The 17,458-nt window shown below is 35.4% G+C and overlaps 1 protein-coding gene across 2 annotated transcripts in view; it reads left to right on the top strand.

Annotated features, from left to right (window-relative positions):
* Window positions 1-17,458, top strand: part of LOC125864743 (acyl-coenzyme A oxidase 4, peroxisomal-like) — a 1,153,105-nt gene that overhangs the window by 89,126 nt on the left and 1,046,521 nt on the right. The gene's annotated exons all lie outside the window — the stretch shown is intronic.

A 17,458-nucleotide genomic window follows, 5' to 3' on the forward strand; every position in this document is an offset into this window, starting at 1 on the left:
TAACTGCTGAAATTATACCAAATATTTAACTATAATTATCTATCAGTTAAACAAAATAAAGATAGAGGTTTTCCATATTTTAATTAGACCTAATATTCCACACATATGAACTAAGGGAAAGAACTAAATCAAATAGAAATGGATTCACTGTTAATGAGAGTTGATTGACATTAACATGAACTCAAATCACAACAACCACAAGTTCCCGTATTTAAATACAACACTCAAGGAGCCTACCATACGGTAACTCGGAAATAGAATCTAAACAAAACTAATTTCTAGAGCTTTCAGACTAAAACTTCAGTAAGCTGAATCATTCCATATGACTTGAGCCAACTATAAAATTAGTCAAAATCTCTCCCAACATTAACACCTCACTTGAATGTAAGAACAAGAAAATGAAATAGCTACCAACTTAAACAATAATGAAAATAACCTTACTAATCTAGAAAACATGCAAACACATCAACAACACATAAATAGAAAAAGGAAACAACTAATCTTAATAGCAACTAATCCTCAGGACTAGTAATTGAATAACAAAATAAGAAAGAGAACTTAATGCTAACTAACAGTCAACAAATTCGAGTTCAAACCAGCTTAGTAGACCAAAACACTATGCTAGTTATCGAAAATCAATTTTAGTAAATAAACTGGCTAAGCCAAGGAAAACCGATCTCTACCAGAAAGAAAAGCACAAGGCAAATTACAACCATATAGTCTAAGTCGAGAAAGATGCGCCAGAATGTGATCAACATAGCTTAAACTAATCAGCTGGCACCAAAACTAAAACTAAACATGAACTTTTCTACATTTTTAAATGAAACAGTATCTAAAATTTTAGGCAAGACAAAGTGGATTCTTAATTGATCCTAACACACAATAACTAAAATATGACTAAGAACACCTAAACAGAAAATACAGCACAACAACGAATCCAACAAAAACAAAGCTAAGAAAAGTCGTTTACCTTTTACTGGGCAGTGAACGAAACGAGCTAACCGTGAAGACGATTTCTCCACCAAAATGAGATAACAAATAGAATGTCGAGCTAGAAAACAAAAACGAAACTAAAACTTGAGTATTGCTCTATCTCACTCGTTTGTTTCGGGTCTATAATATTTATCTCAAAACCTTTGTATTTTGTCTATGATATTTTATCTAATTTATTAATATCGACTCTATTTTTTCTCACCCCTAATACTGGAAGAAAAAAGAACTCATACAAAGGAGAAATATGACTGATTTAGGGGGGAAATCGGGAGGGAGAATGGGTGAAAACGTGAAATTAAAAATTTGAATTCTTTGGAGGATAAGGTTGCCAGCTTCAATTTCGTACCCATTCTCAACGGATTAACAACGAGGGCCGTTTGATTCTCGAGCAAGACGAGTGAGATGCGGAGATCATTCCACCTGTTGATTCGAGTACGAATGGATAAAGACAAAAGGAGAGACGACGTGGACGATTGGGTCGGGTCACGATTCGTTGGACTAGATTGAGTCGCAATTTCTGGGTTGCGTGATTTTGGTTTACTGGAATTCGCGTCTGAAGTTTGGAAGAAGACGCAGGTGCTGGGGCCTGGACGGGTATTGTTGTTGTTGTATGTATTGTATTGTTGGGTTCTTTTGTTGGAAAATAGTTGCGCTGAAAGGAATGGGTTGTAGATAAGAGTGAAAAATGGCCCAAGTTTGGTCTCAAGTGGGTTTAAGGTGAGGTAGGAAAAGATGTTAGATTGGAATTGAGAATTTGGCCCATTGGATTGCAAATATAACCAAATTGAGCTAATTAGTTAAATTCGGCCAAATCTTAATCAAGACGAATTTAAATAAGATTAACTAATGAGCTTCTTAAACTTAACGAAATAAAATAGTTAACTTAAATATAAACTAAATAATTTAAAATATAAACTATTGTATAACTAAACTAATTAACCAAATATTTAACAAAATATTTTTGAGATGATTTTCGAATAATCATAAAATATACTAATTATATACATAATTATGTAAAACATATGTATTATCTAAAGATTATAAAAAGTGACAAAACTATTTAAAAATAACTAAAAAACATTTTGAATTTTATAAAGTCAATTATTTGAAATCGTTCGGAATTTAAGAAGCTCAATGATTAATTTATATCATGACATCCAAAATTGGGCATCAACAACTGTCTCTCAGTTGACTTGGATGGATGAAAGAGATCCGAGGCAAATGAAATTGACAAATCCTATTTTGGCCGACCACATCTTCATCTTTCAGAAAAAGGAGTTTGTTACGTACTTTAGGAATTATGGCCGAACCCCAGAAATGGGTCTCCTACATATCTCAGGCTATATGAGAATTCAGGTCACTTGTAGTTCGATACACTTGATTTGACGCATGATTTGGAAAAAATTCAAAAGCTATCTTGATATCAAATTATGAAGAGACTGGAATGCTCGAGAATAAGATTTAAGAGCGAATATTGGAATACAACCGAGTTTACAACATCGAGCCCGCCTACATATCCTTAAACATTATGAATCAAGCTTCTTGTAGTTCGACTGGATCGGTTGAAAAGGAAATCTATTATGCAAGATAACCTTTGGTTCTGGGAAAAGTGACGAAGTAAGTCTAGTATGAATAGGAGGCTTGCAACCTCTTAGCCATGAATGTGGAGCTCTTCACATCCATAAATAAGAACTTACACGGACATAATTTCCAAAGCTCTTGGTGCATTGTCACTCAGATTGGAAAGTTGTCTACGGCGAAAGCCAAAACTTTTCGAATGCGAAACTGAAACTGATAAACCTAAAGAAAAACTCACATGCCTTCTGATAGGTGTGTGGTTTGATTGTGGTGGAAGTCGTTCCTCAACTCGCGTCCTAAGAGTTTGATACTCCTCTTCTGACTAGTCCGAGCTCGCTGCTAAGAAAAAACTCCACATTGTGTTGCATCATTGTTGATGTCGTCTGCACATGTGGTTTGATTTGAGAATTCATCCTCTTGGATGCTCTTGACAAAGACTGAACTAAACTTATTAGTAGAAATTGTAATTGGAGAAAATGATAGCATCTCTTACGATGCTTTTCAATTACTCTTGCTTTGAAAGATGTCATATATATATGTTCAGTATATGTCTGCACACTCAAAGTAAACAATTAGTAGACATAGTGCCGCTTTAGTTAGCAGCTTATATCAAAATATAAAGAAAGATCATTCACGTAATAAAATAGTATATCTTTATGGATAAGCATAAACATTTTTTCAACTAGATGAAAAAATAAAGAAGTATTGAGAGTAAAGGATAATTGATACCGCTTTCAAACACAGTATGTCCATTATAACTCAAGATTTACTGAGGATTTGGAGATGTCATTATTTGTTTTCTGCATGGAAAACTACGGTGATCTCTGCAACGAGCTAGATGACTCAATGATTATCCAATTGTAATGAGGTGGATGGCTTGATGATTATTCGTTTCTCAGCCTGCGCTAAGGAAAAGTTCCACATTATGATGCATCTTTTCTGATACCGTCTGCACCTGTGGTTTGATTTGAGAATTCATCCTCTTGGATGTTCTCGACAAGGAATGAAGTAAACTTGTTAGGAGAAACCATAATTTAAATAGAGAAGTGATACGTTTTACCGTATTCAGTAAATATTCTTTTCTATAAATATTGTGACGTCAGCCTCCATCGATTTTGACGCAGTAGATAATGACTTGATATGATATGGATGATGATGCTTCATTGATAGAAAGATGATGATCCATTGATAGGATGATGAAGCCCCATTGGTAGGATGATGTTGATACTCAATGGATAGAACAATGATTCTTCGTTGATGATCCATTGGTAGGATTATGTTGATGCTCTATTGATAGGACGATGATTCTTCGTTGATGATCCATTGGTAGGATTGTGTTGATCTATTGGCAGGATGATGTTGATGCTCCATTGATAGGATAATGATGCTTTGTTGACGATCCATTGGTACGATTATGTTGATCCATTGACAGGATGATGTTGATGCTCCATTGATAGGATGATGATGTTTCGTTGACGATCCATTGATAGGATGATGTCATTCCATTGACAGGATGATGATATTCCATCGATAAAATGACGATGATGTCCTTCTGGGTGATGGTACTATCTCATTTGATAATACTGTAGAAATGTCCCTTGATGCTGAAAAATGTAATTTGATGTCATTATAGATGCTTGTACATGTTGAGAGTGACACTTTCACTTGTTCGTATTTGAACATTTGTATTCATTGTGACACATGCTTTGCTGAGAATTTGAACAAGGTGTTGTTGCTTATATTCTAAACTGTTTCTTTTTCTTCTGAAAAACTTCAATGACTTTCCTGTATCCACAGAAAAGTTGTCAATTTTGTGGAGCTCCTCGCCCTTTTGACTTCTCTATATTCATTGAATAGAGAAATGTGGTGAACTTGAGGCAATCTTATAGACTTGCATCAACAGAAAAATTGTTAGTTTTTAAAACAAACTGATCTGTGTTGACTTCTTCAGACACTTGCTCCTTGTCTTGCTATATTCAGTTGATCGCTCCGATCTCTTGCTTCTCAATAGACAAGACAAAACATTTTATGCATAAATATTTGAAACATGTGGATAAAATCTTTAAGAATTAAGCTGTAATTGAAAAGGAATACTGCCAAGTATCATGTCACGTCAAGCTTAATGAACGGCCTTGGTTTGAAACTTTAGCGTATCCGATAGCTTGTTCTGGAGAATTCAAAGATCCTTAAAGCTTGGGAAATTTCTAACATGGTCCTCTCGAAATCTACCATAATCGGGGAGTTTTGTAGTTGACTCTAAAATCCAATGATGCGGGAGATTGTTGATAACAAAGTTAACTATGAACTTTAACGATGTCAGAGATCATTTGAAATTAGTTTTAAACTTCTAATTATGCTCGAAATATTCAAAATTGACTACAAACTTCTAGTGATGCTTGAGGAAATTTTTTAGGGCATCCTAAAAATTTATGTCCTAGTTAGATGTCTTAGAGTATCTCTAACTGTTGATATATGACTCCTAGAATTTTTGAGACCCTCTTCAAATTTTTGTCCTAGTTGCAACTCTCAATGTATCTTCAGTCTCGACTTATTAGAAAGATCCTCTTCTCGAGGATTTTTTGTCTCTCTCAAAAATTCTGTCATAGTTTCTATTGTAAAGAGAAATAGAAATCTTACGGGTGATATGACCGAGCCGTTGTGGTGCCTATACCCGTTGAGGCAGGAATCAGGTCAAACGTAGTTTCCCTTCAAAGATTAACAAAAATAAGAAAAATTAAACAAGAAACCGACCGAGGCCGACAAAGGCCGCCTACGTATCTTATTCTTGAGAATTCAAGTCGAAAGTAGTTCAAATACAAAAGAAGAAAGTATTGAAAGGGATAAATGGGTGATCGAGGCCGACATAGACCGCCTACATATCTTATTCTTGAGAATTCGGGTAAGACATAGTTCATTACAAGAGATAATTTACTAACTTTAAAACATAAGACGATTACAAGCAAATGGTGCAATTACAAGGAAAGACATAAAAGAAACTCTAAATCTTTAAAAAATAATAGCTCTTGATAGCATCTGTGTCGATTGGCAACTTGAGATGAATGTCTATGTTCAACCACGACATGTGATCAAACAAATGCATCGATGTATTTTCTAAGTAAACTGTTGAGTTCCCTTTTTCGAGTTTCTCTCAGATGAACCATGATTCTGACTTCTTTGACAGAATCATTCTTTCTAGATTTACAATTTTTGTCTTATCTGGATTCGACTTACCCTGAGTCTCGAACGGTTTCAAATCTTTTGACAAGGTGTTCGAATATCATGATATCCCCGTCATACTCTTCAAACTCATATTCATCTACCTCATTTTGTTCATTCAACTTGTGACATGACATGATATTGACAGGTTTAAACAAAAATTATCTTTTCTGAAATAAAAACAAAGATTGTTAGATAGTAGAATTAAAGAAAGCAAAATAAATTTTCGCAATATAAGAGACCTTCATTGAAAATAAAGAAATACGAACTTTGACTATGACCATGAGCCATTTTGCCTTTTTCAAAACATTACGAGGGAAATTAAAACATAATTAGGTAAAACGACACAAAAGGTGGGTCCCGAGCCTCATTTGAACTACCACCGATTTTAAAAATAGCATAAGATTCATCTTTGTCTATCAAGTTGAGCGAGGAATAAAGAGTGGAGTGGAAGTCCAATTAAGAACTCGTTCAATTGGCTCGGCGTCTCGTATGTCTGGTGTCTCGATCATCTTTTTGGGCGCAACATTACCATCTTCAAAAAGATTCCTAATTCCTTCTTTGACATATTCTTCTACCAGAGAGGACTAGCCTAAATGAGGCAAAGACTTTGGTGGAATGTGATTAATCCCCTTCTCATTCTTACCCTCTCTTGACACTAAAGCAAAAGCTTGATGGGGTGTCATGCTCGTAAAATTGAATTTCTCACTTACGCTCGGAGAAGCAATAATTTTATCAAGGTTGTCAGTACCAGTTGGAATTATCCCCTTTACCATGCACCACTCGTCCTCTGTCTCTATCAAATTGCTAGTGACGCCTCCATAGTTCGGGAGAGGATTACTGTTTACACTGGGTACAATGGTCCTGATCACTTTATAATCGATCAAGTTCTGGATCATGTGCTTCAAATTAATACAATCCTTAGTATCATGCCCAACACTGTTGGAATGACATGCACAACTTCGATCAGCTCGGTAAAATCTTGAGCTAGTATCGACTGGCTTGGGCTTGACCGGATAAATAATTCCTGCCGAACTCAATCGCTCAAACAACTTCATCCGGCTTTCAATGAGAAGAGTAAAATTTTGAGCAGGTTTCTTCTCAAGACATGGACGAGGAGGATCATAATGGCCTTGTTAAGGCGCAGGCATTTGGCGATAGTTTTGGGCGTTTTGATGGAGAGGTGTTTGAGACTTTGGATCAATCATATTAATGGTGAATCCTCCATGATTCAACAACGAATCATCATTGTCATTGGAAGTGACAGCTTGAATGGTGACGATTCTTTGATCAATCAAGTCTTGAATTTTATGCAATCCTCAGTGGTATGTCCAGCATCTCCTGAATTGTAAGCACAATGAAGATTGGACCTGTAATGTCTGGAGTTGACATTGACATTTTTTTGATCAATTGTTCGTATCAGACCAGCCGATTTCAATCTCTCAAAAAGTTGGGTTTAACTTTCAACCAAAGGAGTAAATACTCGAGAGGTTTCTTCAAAAACTCCTGACGAGAAAGATTGTAATTATTTCGTGCAGCTGGAAGTACTTGGCGATAACTGGGAGGATTTTGGCGAGTAGGTGTTGGTGTTTGGAAATTTCGGTATTGTGGAGTTTGGTAGCTAGGAGGGGCATTTAGGTAATTTGGCAATACAACTTGGTAACTTGATTGAACATTTGAGTAATTTTCCAATGGATCTTGGTAATTTGAATAATTTGGTGGTGGAGCTTGGTAATTTGGTTAGATGGGGTAAGGATTTTGCATTGCTAAATGGTGGGTTTTGGATGGTAAAGTCTTTCGAACATCGAGACCGGCATGCCTCTTTGATTTTTGGCTTGATTCAAATGAAATAGAGGAAACATCTTCCCTTTTCCTCCTCAGTGGTCCCGAGGATTCATCTTGGGGAGTCATTCAGATGATTTTTCCAGTCTTGAGACCGTCTTCAATAACCTCACCAATTTTGACTATCTCACTGAACTTCCCTCCTAATATGAGCAGCATTCTATTGTAGTACTCCGGCTCTTGAATACGCACAAAGACGTCAATAATTTCTTTCTCGGTCATGGGAGGCATAACCTTTGCAGCCTCCCTTCTCCAACGGTAGGCATACTCTCGATAACTTTCAGTAGAATTCTGTTTGATTCTCTCCAAAGAGTATCGATCAGGAATGAATTCTACATTGTAATCAAACCTTTCAACAAAGTCTTTAGCCAAAGCGTTTCAACTTGGTCATTGCTTGATTTCTTTAGAAATAAATCATTCCAATGCTTCTCCTTTTAGACTTCGACTAAAGAGTCGCATCAACAAAGCCTCATCTTTCCCAACTCCAATAAGTTAATCACAATAAGCCCTCAAATGAGTCAAAGGATTCTCAACTCCACTAAATATATCAAATTTTGGTACTTTAAAACCTTCTGGAAGCTCCAAATGTGGATGACGACATAAATCTTCATAACTCAACCCCATAATGTCTGGGTTGTACTTAACGTCCTTCATTGATTTCAAAACATCCACTCTGATGCGTTGCTCAACTTTTCCACTTATGACCTTCCACTCCTTCTCCTTCTTCTCAGAATGTTCGAGTTCAAAATATGTAGTAAAGGGAGGGGTATAATTCTAGCGATATTGGAAGATGAAATGCGGTTTTTAAAGGTATAGGTTGAGTGGTAAGTGGGTTTTGGACAATTTGAGTAGGGGTTTGATGGACCGAAGGAAAATTTTGGAAAATGTTGGTATTTGAGTTTTAAGGAGTAGGTAACTTTTGGAGTGAGGAACTAGCATGATGTGGGTTAAGGGTGGTTAGATCAATGGTGGGAAGTTTAGGAATTGTAGATGTGGTTGAATTGTTTGGAAATTGTTCAGATGTTGGATCCGAAGTAGGAAAATGGAGCGGAGGCCTTTCGTTGTATAAAGTAGGAGTGTTGGCAATGATAGCTAGATTTTTCAAATCTCGGGTCTTATCCATTTCAACCCTCATTTCAACAATCTGTTGGAATAATTGTGCAATCAACTTTTTTTGTTCAGCAATGATAGGGTCATTCACAGTAATTTTATTCAAATCATTATGCTTAACAGTTTCAACCATTTTCTCTTTGCCTTTTGACAAACATTTGTCGGAGAAGGAATATTTGGGGTCTTTGGACCTTGTGAAGTATGGATGTTCAGCCATTTTCTCAACACAGAGCAATTTTGAGTACCTGACAAAGAAAAACAACTCAAAGGCAAATGTGTTAGTTTGTGTCGATGATAATTAATACAAAATATCACACACTTTACTGTAAACACATAAGAGTTGCTTCATTTGAAGATAAACTAGCCCACATATATAGAGAAATGACTAAATAGACATGAATTTATCTATTTGATTTTGAGCCTAGTGAATCGGAAATGTCGACTTGAGTCGAGACAAATCGATTGGTCTTTCATTGTCGTACTTCTTATTTCTTATTGAGATGTAACTCTAATTTCTTTGTAAAAGTTGAAAAAGATAGAATTTCTCAAAATTGGGGACCGAGCCTAGAAAAGATGCCTACGTATCTCACAGAGGAGAATTCAGGTCCTACGTAGTTCGACCGCCTCGACTCTTTTTTTTATTTGAGATGGCAAATTGACCCTTTTTCCGAGATGAGAAAATAAGATTTAGAATTTGAAAGTGAAATTCAAAATTTGTTGGGAAACTAAAGACTCAAAGAGTATTTGGATGTACCTTTGATAATGACTTGATATTTGTGCTTAGGGGTTTCTAGAAATAGTTCAAAGAGGAATGAGCTAGAATACCTCCAAATAAAGCAACATATTCACATAAGCAGTTATTGCGCGTTTCAAACAGATATGTGACCCTTTTGTGCCAAGGGTAGGCCTAACGATTTGAATGATATATAATGTCATTTGAAACATTCCATTACCCGAAAAACCCAAATTTATACAAGTTTTATGAATAAACTGACTGGGGATACATAATAGGGGAAAGGGATAAATAATCAGTCCCACACAGAGGTACCATCCTAAGCTATGCCTCCATGAAATGTCCTTCTTTCTTGATTTTCCTTCATCTCCGGGTGTGAACACCTTTGGATGGACTAGTAGCTTGTAAAACTGTTTCTTCGACTAAAATAAGCTAAAATCTACTCCTTACCCCAAGGGACAATAGTTTTTCAAACGATGTATACATCCTTCAAATTTAAACACATAAATATGATCGTCTTTCTAATGGGCCCAACACGCCTTGGGTGTTGAGTCTTCTTAGGCCAATGCAATAAATTTCAAGATTGAGGTTTGCTCTATACTAATTTGACTAAGAGTGGGCAATATCTATAGTGGATAGGTAACCCAAACGGACTACTTGGGCTGGGACAATTAACGACCGTTGACTATCCAGTAGCCAACTACATTCGTCAGGGTGCCCCGAAAATGATTTGGTTAACGAATGACTGTGGTCCGCATAACCGTCTTTTAAGTGGAAAATAAAAATAAGTGTTGTTTGACAAAATTTATGTCATGCCATGATTGCAACAGTTTAATATTGCAGAAATTTAAACAAATAGGCAACAATAAACATTAGCCAAACAAATTAATTTTAAGGTTAGAACTCAATTCAAGTCTCCACCAGAGTCGTCATTTTGTTTTACTTAAAAATAGAAAATGACTGGGTTTTAAGAGTCGTCACTTAATTTTTAAAGTGAAATTAAGAAAAACAACTTATTCAAAAGATCAAAAACAAAAAATCTAATGAAAATATTAAGGGGATTCGCGGTTCATATTAACATTTCGAGAAGAGTTTGAAAGCACCCGAAATGCACGCTAACATGCGGTTATCCGACAATTAACTATTTGTCTAATTATTTTTGAGAAAGTACATAAACTTGAATAAGAGAAAGTAAAAATATTTACTTAATTTTAAATTTTTAATTCAAAATGGTTATCTTTTGGGGAGTTGAATTTTTGAAACTTTAAGATTAATTTTAACAAATAAACACATAATTACAATTAAATAAATAGGAAAAGAAAATTTGGGCCCAACTTTGGGTCTTTCCGTCATGGGACAATACTTGGGCCTAATCCTGTTTTTAGGCCGAACAACACTTGGTACATGTTCTAGAAATTAGAATTTTATTGGGCCTTAGGCCCAATTCCACTTGTCCTAAAATCTAGCAAGATAATAGTAAATAAGTGGTCTTATGCCCAAAAAGTAACAAAATACAATTTCTGAAATTAAAAGTAGGACGTTGGCCCAATTTTTTTTTCAATTTTCCGATCTGCTGCATATTCTTTCAACTCCGAAACCTATTCGTCAATTTTTATAGCTGGCTTTCACGGAAGGGATATGAATGCAAGAGGTGGTGGAGTCCAATTAAACTCAAGCAAGAAAGTGTTCATGCACAAAGAAAAAAAAAGAGGAAAAAGATTAACAACACTATTAGGATGATATTAACTTAATCACAAGACAATTGATTAACACACGAGAGATCTTCTAAGCAAACAAAGTAACTCAAAACTCCAAGTGACATGATTTATAACTGCTGAAATTATACCAAATATTTAACTATAATTATCTATCAGTTAAACAAAATAAAGATAGAGGTTTTCCATATTTTAATTAGACCTAATATTCCACACATATGAACTAAGGGAAAGAACTAAATCAAATAGAAATGGATTCACTGTTAAAGGAAGTTGATTGACATTAACATGAACTCAAATCACAACAACCACAAGTTCCCATATTTAAATATAACACTGCAGAAGCCTACCATACGGTAACTCAAGAATAGAATCTAAACAAAACTAATTTTTAGAGCTTTCGGACTAAAACTTTAGTAAGCTGAATCATCCCATATGACTTGAGCCAACTATACAATTAGTCAAAATCTCTCCCAACACATTAACACCTCACTTGAATGTAAGAACAAGAAAATGAAATAGCTACCAACTTAAACAATGATGAAAATAACCTTACTAATCTTGAAAACATGCAGACACATCAACAACACATAAATAGAAAAAGGAAACAACTAATCTTAATAGCAACTAATCTTCAGGACTAGTAATTGAATAACAAAATAAGAAAGAGAACTTAAAGCTAACTAACAGTCAACAAATTCGAGTTCAAACCAGCTTAGTAGACCAAAACACTATGCTAGTTATCGAAAATCAATTTTAGTAAATAAACTGGCTAAGCCAAGGAAAACCGATCTCTACCAGAAAGAAAAGCACAAGGCAAATTACAACCATATAGTCTAAGTCGAGAAAGATGCGCCAGAATGTGATCAACATAGCTTAAACTAATCAGCTGGCACCAAAACTAAAACTAAACATGAACTTTTCTACATTTTTAAATGAAACAGTATCTAAAATTTTAGGCAAGACAAAGTGGATTCTTAATTGATCCTAACACACAATAACTAAAATATGACTAAGAATACCTAAATAGAAAGTATAGAACAACAACGAATCCAACAAAAACAAAGCTAAGAAAAGACGTTTACAATTTTTTGGGCAGCGAACCAAACAAAACGAGCTAACCGTGAAGACGATTTCTCCACCAAAACTAGACAACAGAGAGAATGTCGAGCTAGAAAATGAAAACGAAACTAAAACTTGAGTATTGTTCTATCTCACTCATTTGTTTCGGGTCTATAGTATTTATCAACTCCATTTTTTCTCACCCCTAATACTGAAAGAAAAAAGTGCTTATACAGAAGAGAATTAGGGAGGGAGAATGGGTGAAAACTGAAAGAAAAAAGAGCTTCTTTGGAGGATAAGGTTGCCAGCTTCAATTTCGTACCCATTCTCAACGGATTGATAACGAGGGCCGTTTGATTCTCGAGCAAGGACGACTGAGATGCGGAGATCATTCCACCTGTTGATTCGAGTACGAATGGATAAGGACAAAAGGAGAGACGACGCGCACGATTGGGTCGGGTCACGATTCGCTGGACTGGATTGAGTCACGATTTCTGGGTTGCATGATTTTGGTATGCTGGAATTCGTGTCTGAAGTTGGGAAGAAGATACAGGTGCTGGGGTCTGGATCGGGTATTGTTGTTGTTGTATGTATTGTATTGTATTGTATTGTTGGGTTCTTTTGTTGGAAAATAGTTGCGTTGCAGGGAATGGGTTGCAGATAAGAGTGAAAAATGGCTTAAGTTTGGTCTCTAGTGGGTTTAAGGTGAGGTAAGAAAAGATGTTAGATTGGAATTGAGAATTTGGCCCATTAGATTGCAATTATAGCCATTGAATTTAAGAATATAACCAAATTGAGCTAATTAGTTAAATTCGGCAAAATCTTAATCAAAACGAATTTAAACAAGATTAATTAACGAGCTTCTTAAACTTAACGAAATAAAATAGTTAACTTAAATATAAACTAAATAATTTAAAATATAAATTATTGTATAACTAAACTAATTAACCAAATATTTAACAAAATCTTTTTGAGATGGTTTTCGAATAATCATAAAATATACTAATTATATACATAATTATGTAAAACATATATATTATCTAAAAATTATAAAAAGTGACAAAACTATTTAAAAATAACTAAAAAACATTTCGAATTTTATAAAGTCAATTAGTTGAAATCGTTTGGAATTTAAGAAGCTCGATGATTAATTTATATTGTGGACGTCCAAAATTGAGTGTCAACAGTGAGCATTCAACAATTTATTGTAGTTCTCTTGGCAATTGGATGAACATGAAACGCTCTAAGTATTCATGCCACTAAATCGAGGTCTTGCTTGCTTAAAAACTCTAGTGGAGATAGCTTTTAATCCCAAACACCTTACCATAATGTCGTTTAATTTAAATCAAAAGGCTTGTTAAAGTCGGAAGTTAATAATGACATATCTTGAAATACATCATATCTTGATTTGACAACTTACCAATTGGATGTTTCTGGAAACATAAGCAGGCTGCATAGAAATAGTAAAGTATGGATTGAAGTATATATCCCAATTGTGCTTCTCTGAGGGAAACGTCTTTTTCATGTCAGAGGCTGTGAAATCTTAGAGAAAGAGAAGACCAAAAAATCTCTTATAATTCAATAACAAAGTAAGAGTCTCTTGTTACTAAACAAGTAATATATAGAAGAGAGTAACCATAAAAAATGGAATGACATACATTTTCCTTTATAAGATGTGTCAAGCTTCACATTGTTAGTCTCTCATTTTGCACAAAACAAATTGTCTTGTTTCTCAAGTTTCACCCTGATTGGAGAGGATGGTTTTGTCTTTTACAATATAGAGAATCAGATATTACTTTATTCTTCCCATTGTCCAAGCTTCACCTCTTTGCGTTGTTTACTTCGCAGTGGAAACTTGTGATGTTATGCATCCAAAATGGTATTAGTTATCTTTTCATTAAGTCTATTAGTGAGTTTCACCTCAGATGTTAAGGGATCCACTACTAATATTTCCTTGCAGTGCCCTGCCAAAAGGGAGGAAACAAATGAAGACTGTCATCCATCTAATAAAAAAGAATGTTGTCGTTTTACCGAACCAACAACATCAAGGACAAGAAGAGCGGAAGAAATATTAAAACCAAATACCTTTATTGCCCACTGTATGTTCAATTTGTGGAGAAAGATATTTGATCTCAGAAGCACTTAGATTAAATATGAAGACAGAGATATGAGAGTTTCCATTATATTGAAAGAGTAAAAGGTAACGGGAAGCAATTGAATAGTATTCCTTAAACTAGTTCCATCCCTCTTTGAGCCATCTGGTGCCATTACAGTTTTGCATTTTTACTTTTAATATTGCGCCAGTGGGACCTCAAGGAACACAACATATCACAGACTAGCCCCATATTTGATTAAAAATTCATTTGGGATGCGTTGTAGGAGAAGAAAACAAATAGAAATTATAGTCAAGCTTTAAAAATAAAGTCTATCTATTTCAAAGAAACCAAAAGTAGAAAGGGAAAAAGCATTATATGAATTTTACTACTTTAGAGTTACGAGGAGATAAGGTGATCTTGAAGAACTGAGGAGACATCTTCACTACTTCTCTTCTTCTTCACTTCTGCTTTTGAGTTTTGAGTCCAAACTCCACTCCTTATTGTCGGTCAATTCAAACTAAAAGACTTGTTAAAATTAAATACACATTTACACTAACACTTTGCGGTTTCATATAATGTCAATATTTAATTATTTATCTGCAGTAAATGTTAAAGCATGCACATTGACTTTAGCTAGATCATTATATTAATATACTATGATGTACTTAAACTATCCATTGAAATGGATAGAAAATGTCAGGCTAGTTTGGATGCAAAGCAACACTTTCTCTCTCTAAAATGGTCTCCTCTCAACTATAGCTGAAATGGCAAGCAACTCAAAAAAATGGGGGAAAAGGATTGATGAACCATGGGGGCTACAAGATCCGCAAAAAGCAGAGGCTGATGCAAAGAAGATGAAGAATATAAATGTAATGCAAGGGATTGTACCACTGAATCTGATCCCAGGCCAGGGAACAATGGGAACTCAAATGGCAGGAAATACACCAGTATCTGAGCAGAAATCAAGGAGGTCATGGGCTGACCAGGTGGAGGACTATTTGGAGGCAACAATCGATGCAAGTAGTAAGATGACAGGTAAAATCCCTAACCTTAGACCCAATACTAGGAGTCAGGTTGTGGGGTCATCGACAAAAAAGGGATTTAACTTGTCAGATGTCGAAGGAACGAATGTAAATGTGAAAATCACAATAGAAGACGTGCAAGAGGATATTGAGTACCGAAGAATATCAATTATATGTTATGTGTTAGGATCAAACCCACCACAAGTGGTCATGGAGGGATTTTTTAAGAGAATCAGAAAAAATTGAGAGATTGAGAAAATAGCTCAAGTGAATAGGGGGATCTTCATGGTAAAATTCCTAGAGAGTGAGGAAAGAGATGCAGTTGTAAGAGAGAGAGTCATTATGTTCGACAGAAAGCCAATTGTGATAAAACAGTGGAAACCAGATATCGAGGTGATGAAAGAGATAGAAGACAAGGTTCCATTATGGATCAAAATTCCAGGATTAGAAGCAAAATATTGGGGAAAAGTTGCACTGACAAAAAATGTAAATTTGGTTGGGCAACCACTAAGGGCTGATAATGCTACGACGCAAAGGGAGAAATTGATGTTTGCTCGAGTACTTGTGGAAATGTCGTTAAATAATACATATCCATCGAAGGTGATGTTTGAAAATGAGCAAAGAAAGATTATGAAGCAAAAAAGTAGAATATGAATGGAAACCAGTTCTATGCTCAAGGTGTAGGAATTTTGGGCATGAATTAGGTGAATGCAAAAGGTAGTTGAAGGAGGAAATAAGGAATACTGAAGTGAACAAAGAGCAATAGATGGGCAATCAAGCACCAACAAATGAATTTATCAAAGCAAAAAAAGTGAAAAATAAGAGAGTACAATTCCAGCAGCAGAGAAGGAATACCACCAATACAAGAAACACATTTGCTAGACTACAAATGATCCAAAAGTAGGAAATAAGATGGATGATGATGAAGAGGAAGTGAATGGAACACAGGGGGAACATGTCATTATCCATGAGAAAGGAAGTAGCAGCTCATGTTCCGTACAATCAAGGGAAAGGGAAAACCCTATCCCCAATGGATAAACTTGGTTTCTGGAATGTAAGGGATCTGAATAGGGCTGATAGACAGAGAGAAATGCATTTATTTATGCATACTCACAAGGTCAGACTATTTGGACTCCTGGAAACAAAGTTTAAGAGGGCAAAAGCTATTAAAGTAGCTTAGAACCTTTGTAAAAAATGGTCATTTACAACAAATTTTAAAACTCATATAGGGGGAAGGATCTGCCTTGTCTGGAAACCTGACATATACATAGTAAATGTGACACTAATCACACCTCAACTAATACACAGTGAGGTAATACATAGAGGAACTAGGAAGAAGTTTGATGGAACACTGGTTTATGGATTTAATGACCAAGCCATGTGGGAAAATCTATGGCGAGACATTGAAAATATCTATAATCAGATAAAAGGGTAATAGACAGTGATGGGTGATTTCAATTGTGTGTTGAACATTGGAGAAAGGGTGGGAAATTGTCACGACCCGGGAGCACCCCCAAGTCGTAACAAGGCGTACTCGACCCCGAAGGGGCCTTATACGAGCCACATAGTCATTCATTGCATTCAATAATGAAAATAGTGCGGGATAAAAAAAAACTTATTTACATCCACACAATTGAACTTCATTAAAACAACTTTAAAAAAACACACAGCGGAAGTCTAAGTCTCACATGGCCATCTTAGACACAGTCGCAAAACATAAGTAGGGACACGGCCCTTTACAATCAAAAGAAGTCTATTACATGAACAAAAGAACTTAAAAGTCTTATCCTCGAATCCATGAGGACATACCAAGTCTTGGAGGAAAGCAATCCAACACTTCAAACTAGCTAGGAGGGATCACTTGCCGGAACCTACACTTATAGTAAAAGTATGAAGAATATGGGTTAGTACACAAAATGTACTAAGTATGATGACCATGCAAGACATGCTTAAAAAGGGACATTTTAGTTAGAAACCATGCATTATGCCACCTTTTTGAAATATCATGAACAATAGCATAAAAGACATACAAGACAAGCATAACATCAAGTAAGTCATAATATCACCTTTAAACAATATCAACATGAAAAC

Source organism: Solanum stenotomum, chromosome 5 (genome assembly GCF_019186545.1).
Source record: "Solanum stenotomum isolate F172 chromosome 5, ASM1918654v1, whole genome shotgun sequence".
In the NCBI taxonomy this organism is placed as follows: domain Eukaryota; kingdom Viridiplantae; phylum Streptophyta; class Magnoliopsida; order Solanales; family Solanaceae; genus Solanum; species Solanum stenotomum.